The sequence below is a fragment of the Elaeis guineensis genome, chromosome 11 (assembly GCF_000442705.2).
Source record: "Elaeis guineensis isolate ETL-2024a chromosome 11, EG11, whole genome shotgun sequence".
Classification (NCBI taxonomy): Eukaryota; Viridiplantae; Streptophyta; class Magnoliopsida; order Arecales; family Arecaceae; genus Elaeis; species Elaeis guineensis.
Window position 1 is genome coordinate 50229021 of NC_026003.2, and position 13394 is coordinate 50242414.

Sequence of the window (13394 nt, forward strand, 5' to 3'; positions counted from 1 at the left end):
ACTCACTAGATAAGTAAGAGAAATAATAAAGGGATGCCAATCTCTTTGCTTGAAGCAGAAGGACTCTTGGCACCACGAAAAAATTTTCTCTTGCATCTCTTCATTGCAAATTTGGCTCCACACCACCCAAGGGGCGTGAACTTAATCCAATACTTACTAGAAGATGTGGAAGGGAGAGAGAAGGCCAGGGAGCACTACATGGGTCAGAGACCTAAAGCAGTAGAAGTCTTACCCCTTCTCCATGCCAAAAAAAATTAGCGCCATTTAATTCTTGCACCAACAACCAAGGGAGTCCCAACCCTTTGGGACTCTTTATTTTTGGCCTGTGGATGAGGCTAGGAGGCACCAACTCTTGGTTGCCCCTTATGGCTCAACCTAATCTAAGTCCCACTTAAATAGGTTAGCCATTTAGATAAGATTTCAAATCAAATTTAATTTGGTTAGGAGTAGGGTTAGCCAACATGTGCTAACATGCTAACTAGCAACCCAATTAGGATCCATCGACCATAATATAATTCAGATAAATTCTTTGATCAATTCTTTAATGTATGTGACCCATTGGATTCTACATCTAGTCAGCAGTTGGTCCAAGTGCATGTTGACCTAGTTTGATCAGAACCTCTCTGATCGATTTATGTCAAATACATATCAACCCAATTAGAACTTCTTCTAATTGATTCATGAGTTAACCAATTAGAATTTTTTCTAATTGCTTGATGAATTAAACTCTTTAATTTATGAGTACCTACAAGATAAGATTGACGTCTAGCAACATATCATGCCTATCCAAAAAATATAAAATTTAATAAAAATATAAATATATCCTTCAGAGGCAAGTTACTGTGTAATTTAATCCTTCAATTATCCAATATCCCAAATATATTTATGAGTATAAATTCATGCTAAACTCAATTACATATTCATATCAATTATCCATCAATCAATATTGACTCTAATGATAAAATATTAGAAACTCTTTCTAATTTTCATTCTGCTTTAATCAAAGACTTCTGAGTCATCTAGAGATGATAACAAATAGGATGACATCTCCTCTTACTAAGAGTAATCGATTTCTTATTGGTTGACTCATAATCTTCATATACATTCCACCATATCCAGAATATCTCATACATGACTTAAACATAAATGAGTATGAACCAAAATATAGATTCATATGTATAAGATACTATGGTCATCTTAGATCCAAGATCTACTTATACAACTCCCACTAAAGAACTATCTTTTGACATATAGTAAGATTCAATAAGATGTTCTTCATACAGATCAATTTAGTGAACTCATTATCTAATGAACACCTACATCCTTGTATTAGTATCTCCACACAAATAACTATGAGATTAGCCACCCCCTCCATTGAGTATATATAAGATATATCAGTCTATTTGAAATATTGATTTTTGACTCAATGATCTAATAACTAAAAATATTTTAGATTAAAATTTTAGAATTTTAGGTCTCACTGATATGAACTCTTCATCGCTCTAAAATCATTATCCTAATTTATAGAGTTTATCATAATCTTAAAAATAAATAAGATACTGTAAATAATGAAATAAAATACGTCATTTTATTCATAAATAAATAATGTCATTACATGAGTTGGAAGATAATACAGAAAAATTTCTATTGTATTAACTATACGATTGGCTTGCAAAAGACTAATCTTTCAATAGAATTGCATAGAATACTTCTAATGGCTAGTTTTTAACTCCTTATGGTGAGAAATCCATTTTTGGATATTTTAACAAGGATTTATGGGTGCTAAAGGTTTTAATGAGTAAAGCAAACCTAAGAGAACAAGAGAGAATATTAGAGAAGCACATTAAACTCCAAAAAGAGTCCAAGTTTTCAGTTGTGCATTTAGTGAGCATCTATGAAGAAAAAATCCACTCCAATTAGCTGCTTCTTATGCATTCAACTAATTTTCAAGAGGAAGAAGTGCTCATTAATTGCAAAAGCTTCTTAACTCTTCAGATTGAGGTTCAACGATATTCTATTTGCTTTTTAAGGAGTTTTGATTTTACATTTCATATTGTATTCAAATTTTTGAATGTAATAAGTTTTAATAGGGATTAAAATTTAGGAGATAGGCTCATCCAAGTCTGGAATTGAATTTATATAAGCCTAGGAGAGGCTTAGGGAAAGATTTTGGTTGGTGTACTTTAAAAAATCAGTTGGATTTAATTATGATCTTGATAAAATAATTGAATTATAATCTTGAAGATTATGGTTGAAATCTCAAAGGGGCTGGTTGGGGAGTGAATGTAGGTATTATACTTGACATCGGACCAATACAAAATTTGATCTTTGTGTGTGTGGCTTTGATTTTTTTTTACTTTATTTATTGCTTCATATCTCTATACATTCATTCATTGATTGCACTATATTTATACTTAATTCAATTAACTAATGCACATATCTATTTTAAGTTAGAAAAAGTTTTGATAAACCCAATTCAACCCCCCTCTTGGGTTGTTTCTCTGAGTACTACATACAGATACCTACAATAATCAATCGCTTCATAGGATGAGTTACCAAAGGATTGATGATCATTGGTAATGCCATGGTGCAAAGCAGATAGAGCACAGAGGGCATCATGATCTAGAGCAAGGAGAGCATGGAGCTGAACCTCAAGCTATAGAGGAGGGACTTAATGTGCCTAAGCCATAGAGGGAGATAGGAGGGACACCTTCTACTTCTATAGCACTATATACCTGTTGGAAAATGTGCTCTAAAGCCAATCATCTAAGTGGTAGATAATTGGAATTAGTATATGAATTATCTAGTAATAATAGTTATTTGGTAGGTTCATCATAAAAGTTCTATCTTTCTTAAATGAATTTCTAAATTATGATGAAGTCCTTAGAACCATAATTAATTGATAAAGAAAGATTTATCGGATGGTTCCTAAATTGTTCACGATCAAATGATAAGTTATTAACAAGAACGATAACTTATCAAGTGTAGGTCACTATATGCCATATGCGTTGGTTGTCCTCGTAACCAAGTGGTGTGGAGACACTGGTATGGCATCCAGGGGAGATGTAGGAGTACATCTACATTGAACGTGACCAATGTAATACTCAAATGTCAAGAGTAGTTAGCTAAGGTCAATGGGTATAAGTGTCCCTCCGATCTGAGATCACCACGGTGACTTGCAAGCAACTCACTACGCTTTGGTGTCGAACTGTCTGTATTTTTAATATAGATTCGAAAAGTTTTTGAGTATAGTCAAGCACTTGTGAAGTCGGTGTGTGAGTCAAGATAGGATTAACCACTTCTGATTAACTTCAGAAAGAGAATGTCTCGCTATGTTTCAATTTAGCAAAACCTAGGCCTGGGTAATCCTCGTGAGGAGTCACGAGATTTGTAAAATTTTGAGACATAATAGAGATGACTTATATGAGTGATTGATAGCATACTCGAAGTCATCTTGAGTATTATTGATCAAAAGAATAAATTATACAGTAACCGTGGGTCAAGGTTCTTAGAATGTTGCTTTGCATACTTTCGCCCTATCTAGACGTCGGAAACCATTGCTAGATGGTTACTTCGACTGGTACAGAAATTGGTTTTTATACTACTGACTTAAGTTTGAACCTATAGGATCACACACATAAGATATTGTAACCTAATCAGATGGTTAATCGATGATTGAGAATCATTCTTAGGTTAAACGATCAATGTGATTGATGTTTGACCTAATGAAAGTGTTGCAGGAGGATCGATTAGCAATTGGATTGCTAATTGGCTCAATCTAATTGAGCAATTGGGCTGAGATCAAGTCTAATTGAATTTAATTCAATTAAAATTAGTTTAAATTTAATTGGATTAAGTCTAATTGGTTTATTGGATAAGCCAATTGAAAGGGAGAACAAATCCCTGTTCGACTAGGACTTGCATGCACCTAATTCCTAATTAAGTTAGGATTTAAATCAAAATTAAATATGATTTAATCTAATTTAATTGGACTCCAAGTTGGACTAAGATCACCATTAATTAGATTATAATTAATTTGGATTGGGTTCAAAGTGTTTGACCTAATCTACATAAGAATCCTAGTTAGACTAGGATTCCATATCATCTCTTGCGCCACCTAAGAAATCTCAAGCCCACACCCACTAATTAATTTTTAAATATTTTTCTATGATATCCACATCTAAAGAATGTTATCTCACACCATGTATTCTAGATATTTGAATCAGATTTGATTTGATTCAATGTGGAAAGTGATTTGGTTAATTATGGAAAGTGGTTTAGGCTTATTCTTTTTTTGAAAGAGTCCCTCTTCACAAGGACTCTTCTCTCCTCTCTTGTGCCAACTTCCCCCAAGCCTATCCTATCATTTTGTCACCCCTTTTGTGGTTATTTTCATGCTCTCATCAAATTAATGAGGGAGGGGGCGTCCAATGGTTGGACGCCCCATAAGTTCCTTGTTTAACTAGGACTCTTGACCTTATCTACCTCTTATATTGTTGCCGCCCCATATGAGAAGATATAGGAGTCTAAAATCTGTAATTTTTTGATAGAAAAACTAGAGGAGAAAGAGGATGGCATGGGTGGTTTGAGGCACCAAGATCCTTAGAGAAGAGTCTTCAATCAAGAGATCAAAGGTTGATGTCTTGTAGAAACAAAAAGGTAAGAGAAAAGATTGTTTTCTCTTATTGTTTTCTTTTCAGATTATTATCTCTTTATTTTATATTTTTATATGATAAAAATTTAGAGAGAAAGAGGGAAGGCATGGTGAATTTATGCTCCAATTAGTTGGGGCATGGTGATCTAATTTTGGACATGATCTGATCATGTTCTGATGAGAGAAGAAGAAGAAAAGTAGGTCTTCTCTTAAGGTTTCGTTTAGAACTTTTCTTCTCCATAAATCATGAGATTTTTCTATGAGAAAAATCTGATATCATAAGATCTAAAAGTTAAGGAACAATCTAGAGAAGAAGGTCTTCTCATGTTCTAGCATAGAGATGTTGTCAGGACATCAATCATTGATGTACTGAAAGAGAAGATCTGTCTTCTCTTAGGACCCTTTTCTTTTACATATTATATTTGATTTTAGAAAGGTCAAAAAGTTTGACTTCTCTCTTATTCTTTCTCATATTCTTCATCTCTTGAAATATCCAAGATATTTAAAGAATATTTTTAGATTAACCATCCGGAGGGATCTGCAAGAAGCTAGCACTTCGAGCGGATCTTCGTTCGACGAACCTTTGATTTTGTTGCAGCCTCGTGTGAATCACCTATAGAGGTCGGATGCATGTGTGGCTCTAAAGATAATAAAAAAAATCAATCATGGAGTTCTCAACCCACACCAAGGTAAGAGATCTGATCTCTTCTCTTATCTAGATGTGATCTAAGTTTTAGATCTAAAACTATTTCAGATCTAGGGTATTGATTTGATCAATATCAAAGCTTTTATTTTTTTGATTTATAAATATAATATGACATGTTATAGGTCCTTATTATAGGGTTTAGTAATTTGATTACATACATTTATAAATTAACTTGTTTAATTTACATGTTTCGCTGTGTTATATTTCAAAAATATTTTGAAATTCATGCATGAAACCCTACACCTTTTCCAACAGTGGTATCAGAGCATCTAGGTTCCTTTATAACATGTTCATAATTGCATTAAAATAAATCTAAAAAGTAAAATAATGATCGCACGGACTATAGGTTGTCCTGCTATAAAGTTTACCCCTTACAATGCAAAGGTTATCCTGGTACATTGCGATTTAAAAAATTTAAAAGAGTTTAAATAAATTTTATCATGAATGTTTTAGATTAGGTCTATTTCATTTCATGAAATTTTATGTAATGTACATAGATTAAAATCAGCCAAGAATAGGATCTTGCGAAGGTTCTGTTTGCTTATCGGGCCAGCTCGACCAGCAATCCAGCTTGACTGAAAAGTTGGCTCAATTATTTTTCTGACTATTTTTAATTGTTAGTGTTTGTTAGTGAAATAAGCTGACCCATTTTTGAAATGAGTCAACCTATTTAGTGAAACAACACTAAATTTATTAAATCTTTTAAAAGTTAAAAATGATTTTCAAAATGCCGAACCCCAACCCTCAGCCATGAACTTAATTAAAAGAATTAAGTATTTGTTTAGGATCTAGGTTTATGATTTAAAGATCCTAAGATAATTTCATAAAATATGTGTTAAAGGGTAATGGGTTAGCTTTGATCAGGTCATTAACTAGGTTAGACCTAGGGTTAGATTAAATATGGACTAAGTTAAAAAATTGATCAAATCTAATTAAAAGTTAATTAGGATTAGGTCATTTCTATAGATCACTTCAATAGTTGTAGTTGATCAAAGTCCATATATCTAACAAATGGACACTGATCGTGGCTCAGTGGCTGAGCCCGAGTCTTTAGGCAAACCAAATCAAAACTGATAAACCAGTTGGTGTCTAAGGTGAACCTGACTGGTGGTTTTTAATTGGGAGCGTGCTTACCTGGCAGTTTCTTACAGTGTCTAAGGCAAGCTTTGGCTGACCCTCACCAATCATACTTACCTGGCCAATGTGGTTAATCGGGTCTTGATTAGGTTGCTCATTGATTCATGCTAACCCATGTCACATAGAAAATCAGTGAATCTGATTTCATTCAGTGAGACTGATCTAGGTGCCCATGGACCAAATTTGATATTAGTCCTTGTTAATGACTTGAAAAGTCAGTGGGAGGACTTGACTTGGTGAAGTCAGTGGGAGCAAATTAATCCATGTCCTTTCTATCCTTAAATCACTAATAATTTTAAATCCTCTAAAATTATTAGGTCTTTAAAATGATAAAATTATGGAGATAACTGAGTCATATCCTCCTATTAAGGTGTTTGATAATGAGTCCATTAACTCAATAATCATTGCAGACCCAAAGGTCTGGTGCTTGTTGACTAATAGAATTATCACTCATCATATGACGACTTGGAAGTGTCTCTCTAATAGTGGTTAGGTTAGCCAACCAAAGTTGGGCTTAATCATTTGTTGGTTAGATGCACCAAGTACGGTCATGTTAATGGTTGGACCTAATCAGATCCTTACTAGAAGTTGTTTGAGAAAATAATTGGTTAATGAACCTACCCGTAGATGCAGATGGATTGGCCGACCATAGTCAGGCTTGTCTGTAGTCTATGTGGATTCTAGTACCTACTAGTAAATTAAAGTAATTTTCTGAATTGGAGGTAGAGGCTACCAATTTGAACAAAATAGTGGGAGAATCTTGAGACTAAAGTCTAAGTCTCTAGGCTTAAAATAATTCATATACATTAGGTCATTGTTCTCTTTTCTCAAAATAAGGCTAAACCTAAATTGCTCCAATCGCTATTAAACAGTGATGACTTATGGGACCCAACTTTGTTAATTAGTATCGAAAGTTGAACTTGATTCAGCAAAATGAATGGGTTCGTATTGGGACTTCTTAGTCCAGTCAAAATAATTAGTCCAAAATTGATCCAAATCAGGCATGTTGCTTCTACTGTCAGAAGCAGTGTCATAGGAAGAAGAATTGTCTTGCTTCCCTTAACCATAATAGGCTGAACTAGAGAAAGGAGCAAGAGTTGCTCATCAAGGATGTTATATAATAACACCTTAAAGTTTTTCTATAAAATTCTACTACCTAGGTATTAGATACCGATGGTCTTATGCAATTTATTGCTAGGACTACAAGTAGAATGTTTGAAAATGGTAAGAAATTCTTGAATGTTAGGGACGGAAGACTTATTCCAATCCTAACTTTAAGAATTATGGAGCTTATTTTCAAATATTGTCATTTAGAGTAATTGTTACTATTGTCCATTGTTTATGATGAATGTAATCTTTGTTGCTCTTTTGGCCAAAGATGATCATCATTCATTAATAAAGGAATATTATTGTGATATTATTATGAATAATGTTACAATAATACATGGACAAGAAGGAAATGACATTTAACATTTACACAGCCTATTAAGTGTAATGTACACACCCAAGTTAGATAATGTCATAGATGTCTATCTTTGGCATTATAGGCTTAGTCACCTTGACAAGAATAGGATAAACAGATTAGCTTGAGAGAAAAACCTCGACATCAATGATTGTGAATCATTGATAGCCTGTGAGTCTTATCTTCTTGAAAAGATAACAAAGTCACCTTTTAATAGAAAAGGTGAAGGAGCTGATAAAGTTCTAAGTCTCATACATAGTGATGTATGTGGACCTTGAACTTAAGTGCCAGAGGAAGATATTAATATTTCATTACAGACGACCTATCTGGGTATGGGTGCGTCTGGCTTAATCATTTGAAATATTCAAATGATTCAATAATGAAAGATTGAAATAAACTAGATAAGGTGTTAGAACTCTTCAATCAGATCGAGGAGGTGAATACTTATCCATTGAGTTTGTGACATATCTAGGAGAGAATTGGATTCTCTCTCAGTGGATTCCTTTTCGGAACACAGTGTATCTGAAAGGAGAAGTTGAACTTTGTTAGACATGGTTCAATCCACAATAGGGTTCACTTCTCTACCTATTTTAGGATTGTGCTCTTGTGTGATTATCCATTTTACTCTAAAAATATACTGAGTAAGTCTGTTGTGTAAATTCCATATGAGATATGGATCGGGCATAGACCTAGACTCTCTCACCTTTGGTTTGGAGTTGATCAGCCTATGTCAAAGGTTTGCATACAGATAAACTTGGTTCTTAGTCCAATAGGTGTTTAAGGGTTACTAATTCTATCATGCTGAAGAATATAAGATGCTCATCAGCAGTAGGGTATTTTTTTGGAAAGGAGTTCCTTAGAGAAGGAACTATGCCTATCAAGTTGAACTTGAAAGTTTGACTGGTAGAAAATGAACCAATATAATCTAGTAAACCTATAGAACCAGATTTGATTAGATCAAACTTGGAGCCTATTAAAGTAACACCTTTAAGGAGATCTGATAGAGTACTACATTAGCCGGACAAACACTTCAGTGTCTAGGTCTGGGATGGCGATCCTGTTGAGCTCGATGAGATTAACAAGGATCCGATCACCTCTAGGGATGCAATGCAGTGGTCTAACTCTAAGAAGTGGCTTGGAGTCATTAAATCCAAATTGAAGTCCATGAAAATCAATAGTGTATGGACACTAGATGATTCACCTGAAGGGATAAAATCCATTGGGTGTGAATGGATTTTTCAAAAGGATTAGAGTAGTGCAGACGGAAAGGTGGAGACCTATAAAGTCTGTTTCACTATCATCCCAGAGTTGGAACATATGTTTTGAACATATGTCTTTGTTATGAACAAAGAGGAACCCTGCATTTATAAGTGGGCAAAATATTCTGTAGTGTTATTCCTTGTGTTGTCTGTGGATGAAATTCTCTTAATCGGGAATGACATTCTAGCATTGCAAAGAATAAAGATTTGGGTGTCATCTAATTTCTTCATGTTCAAGACCAGATATGGTATACTCACTAATAGTAGTGAGCAGATACCAGTCTAATCTAAGTAAAAATCACTGAAAGATTGTATGGACAATCCTTAAGTATTTGAGAAATACTAAAGTCCAGTGACTCAAATATGAAAATACTGACTTTAAACATGTGGATGTTTCGATTTCAGTCAGATCAAGATGACAACAAGAAAGTATCAGATCATACCCTAATTGTAGGAGCAATCTGCTAGAAAGATTTCAAGTAGGATACTTTAGCCTACTAAGTTAGTGATGTAGAGTACATCGTAGCATATGATGCTGCATGTAAGCTGTGTAGTTGCTGAGCTTCATTAGCAGGTTGGAAGTGGCACCCTCCATCGATGGTCCAATCCTATCATAGCACTGAAGCCATAAATCTGGCTAAAGAACTGAAGGACCAGTATACTCTGTATTACTATCACTTTTGATTTTAGATTAGGGTGACATCAATTTTTGGAAGATCGATAATAAAGAGAACTTGACCGACCCATTTACTGAAGCCTCGAAACTAAGAAATTCTACCAACTCAAATGGAAGATAGGATATTTAATATCATTCTGATTGACTTTAGTACAAGTGGGAGTTATTGAGAAATATGTCCTAAAGCCAATCATCTAAGTGGTAGATGATTGAATTAGTATATAAATTATCTAATAATAATAGTTATTTGGCAGGTTCATCATAAAAGTTCTATCTTCCTTAAATGAACTCTTAAATTATGATAAAATCTTTAGAACTACAATCAATGATAAAAGAAGATTTATCGGATGGTTCTTAAATTATTCACGATCAAATGATAAGTTATTAACAAGGACGATAACTTATCAAGTGTAGATCACTGTATGCCATATACATTGGTTGTCCTCATAACCAAGTGATGTGGAGACACTGGTATGGCATCCGGGTAAGATGTAAGAGTATATCTATATTGAATGTGATCAATATAACACTCTACTGTCAAGAGTAGTTAGCTAAGGCCAATGGGTATAAGTGTCCCTCCGACCTGAGATCACCATGGTGACTTGCAAGCAACTCACTATGCTTTAGTGCTGGACTGCCTGTATTTTTCATATAGGTTCGAAATATTTTTGGGTATAGTCAAGTACTTGTGAAGTCAATGTGTGAGTCAAGATGGGATTGACTACTCCTGATTTACTTCAGGAAGAGAATGTCTCGCTGTGTTTCAATTTAGCAAAATTTAAGCCTGGGTAATCCTCGTGAGGAGTCACGAGATTTGCAAAATTTTGAGACACAATAGAAATGACTTATATGAGTGATTGACAGCATACTCGAAGTTGTTTTAAGTATTATTGGTCAAAAAGATGAATTATACGATAACCATGGGTCAGGATTCTTAGAATGTTGCTTTATACCATTCGACCTATCTGGATGTCGAGAACCATTGCTAGATGGTTACTTCGACTGGTACAGAAATTGATTTCTATACTATCGACTTAGGTTCGAACTTATAGAGTCACACACATAAGAGGTTGTAACCTAATCAGATGGTTAATCGATGATTGAGAATCATTCTAGGTTAAACAATCAATGTGATTGACATTTGACCTAATGCAAGTGTTGCAGGAGGATCGATTAGCAATTGGATTGCTAATTGGCTCAATCTGATTGAGAAATTAGGCTGAGATCAAGTCTAATTAAATTTGATTCAATTATAATTAGTTTGAATTTAATTGAATTAAGTCTAATTGGTTTATTGGATAAGCCAATTACAAGGGAGAACAAGTCCCTGTTCGACTAAGACTTGTATGCACCTAATTCCTAATTAAGTTAGGATTTAAATCAGAATTAAATATGATTTAATCTAATTTAATTAGACTCTTAGTTAGATAGGATCACCATTAATTAGGTTGTAATTAATTTGGATTGGGTTCAAAGTATTTAACCTAATCTACATAAGAATCCTAGTTAGACTAGGATTCCATATCATCTCTTGTGCCACCTAAGAAATCTCAAGCCCATGCCACTAATTAATTTTCAGATATTTTTCTATGATATCTACATCAAGGAATATTATCTCACACTACTTATTCTAAAATTTGAATCAGATTTGATTTGATTCAATGTGGAAAGTATTTGGTTAATTATGGAAAGTGGTTTAGGTTATTCTTTTTTTGAAAGAGTCCCTCTTCACAAGGACTCTTCTCTCCTCTCTTGTGCCAACTTTCCCCAAGCCTATCCTATCATTTTGTCACCCCTTTTGTGGTTATTTCATGCTCTCCACGAAATTAATGAGGGAGGGGGCGTCCAAGAGTTGGACGCCCCATAAGTTTCTTGTTTAACTAGGACTCTTGACCTTATCTACCTCTTATATTGTTGCCGCCCCATATGAGAAGATATAGGAGTCTAAAATCTGTAGTTTTTGATAGAAAAACAGAGGAGAAAGAGGATGGCATGGGTGGTTTGAGGTGCCAAGATCCTTGGAGAAGAGTCTTCAATCAAGAGATCAAAGTTGATGTCTTGTAGAAATAAAAGGTAAGAGGAAAGATTGTTTTCTCTTATTGTTTTCTTTCAGATTATTCTCTCTTTATTTTATTTTTTATATGATAAAAATTTGAGAGAGAAAGAGGGATGGGTGGTGAATTTATGCTCCAATAGTTGGGGCATGGTGATCTAATTTTGGATATGATCTGATCATGTTCTGATGAGAGAAGAAGAAGAAAAGAAGGTCTTCTCTTAAGTTTTCTTTTAGAACCTTTCTTCTCCATAAATCATGAGATTTTTCTATGAAAAAAATTGATATCATAAGATCTGAAATTAAGAAAATCTAGGAAGAAGGTCTTCTCATGTCCTAGCATAGAGATGTTCTCAGGACATCAATCGTTGATGTACTAAAAGAGAAGATCTGTCTTCTCTTAGGACCTTTTCTTTTACATATTATTTTGATTTTAGGGAGGTCAAAGGTTTACTTCTCCTTATTCCTCCTCATATTCTTCATCTCTTGAAATTCCAAGAGATTCGAAGAATATTTTTAGATTAACCATCCGGAGGGATCTGCAAGAAGCTAGCACTTCGAGCGGATCTTCGTTCGATGAACCTTCGATTTTGTTGCAGCCTTGTGTGATCACCTGTAGAGTCGGATCGTGTGCGGCTCAAAGCAACAAAAAAAATCAACCAGAGTTCTCGACCCTAGAAAGGTAAGAGATCTGATCTCTTCTCTTATCTAGATGTGATCTAGTTTTAGATCTAAAACTATTTAGATCTAGGGTATTGATTTGATCAATACCAAAGCTTTTATTTTTTGATTTATAAATAAATATGACATGTTATAGGTTTATTGTAGAGTTTAGTAATTTATTACATGATTTTAGATTAAATTATTTAATTTACATGTTCCGCTGTGTTATATTTCAAAAATATTTTGAAATTCATGCATGAAACTCTACAACTTTTCCAACACCTTGCGCCTCCCACTTTGCACGCCACTTTTCTCCATGCACAAAATTATTTTGTATTAGATTTTTATGCCAAAGAGGTCTTTTCCCTCCCTTTCCCACATCCAAATATGGGTAAAATCTGACATTATATGGTATGTTCAAATTTGATTTGAATGGGATACCATATAAGATAAGGTATGACCTTATCTACAACTCTAACAGCCCATGCCTTCTTTTCCCTTTATTTTGTGCAACAATATGAGGGGTTTTACCATGAAAAAATTAGATGGAGATCTGATTCCACATGAAAAAAGTTGTTTGGAGTGTCCCATATTTTTTGGACATGGAATTGAAAGGAAAGTGGCGACAAAGTATGGAAGAGTCCAAACATTGTTGGACTCTTCACCTACCCTTATTATACATTGAAATAAATAGAGATTTATTTTATTTTTGTGCATGTAAGAGACCAGAAGAGGAGGTCTTCATGTGAAGGTGCTTCGGGTGTGAGTTTTTGGCATGAAAAAG

The 13394-nt window shown here is 34.2% G+C and overlaps 1 long non-coding RNA gene across 1 annotated transcript in view; it reads left to right on the plus strand.

Annotated features, from left to right (window-relative positions):
- The first annotated feature begins 5173 nt into the window (after window positions 1–5173).
- The window catches only part of LOC140852569 (uncharacterized), a 43097-nt gene continuing 34876 nt past the window's right edge, over window positions 5174–13394 (plus strand). Inside the window, exon 1 of the long non-coding RNA XR_012135450.1 lies at window positions 5174–5343. This is a non-coding gene — a long non-coding RNA (uncharacterized lncRNA). The remainder of the gene's footprint in view (window positions 5344–13394) is intronic.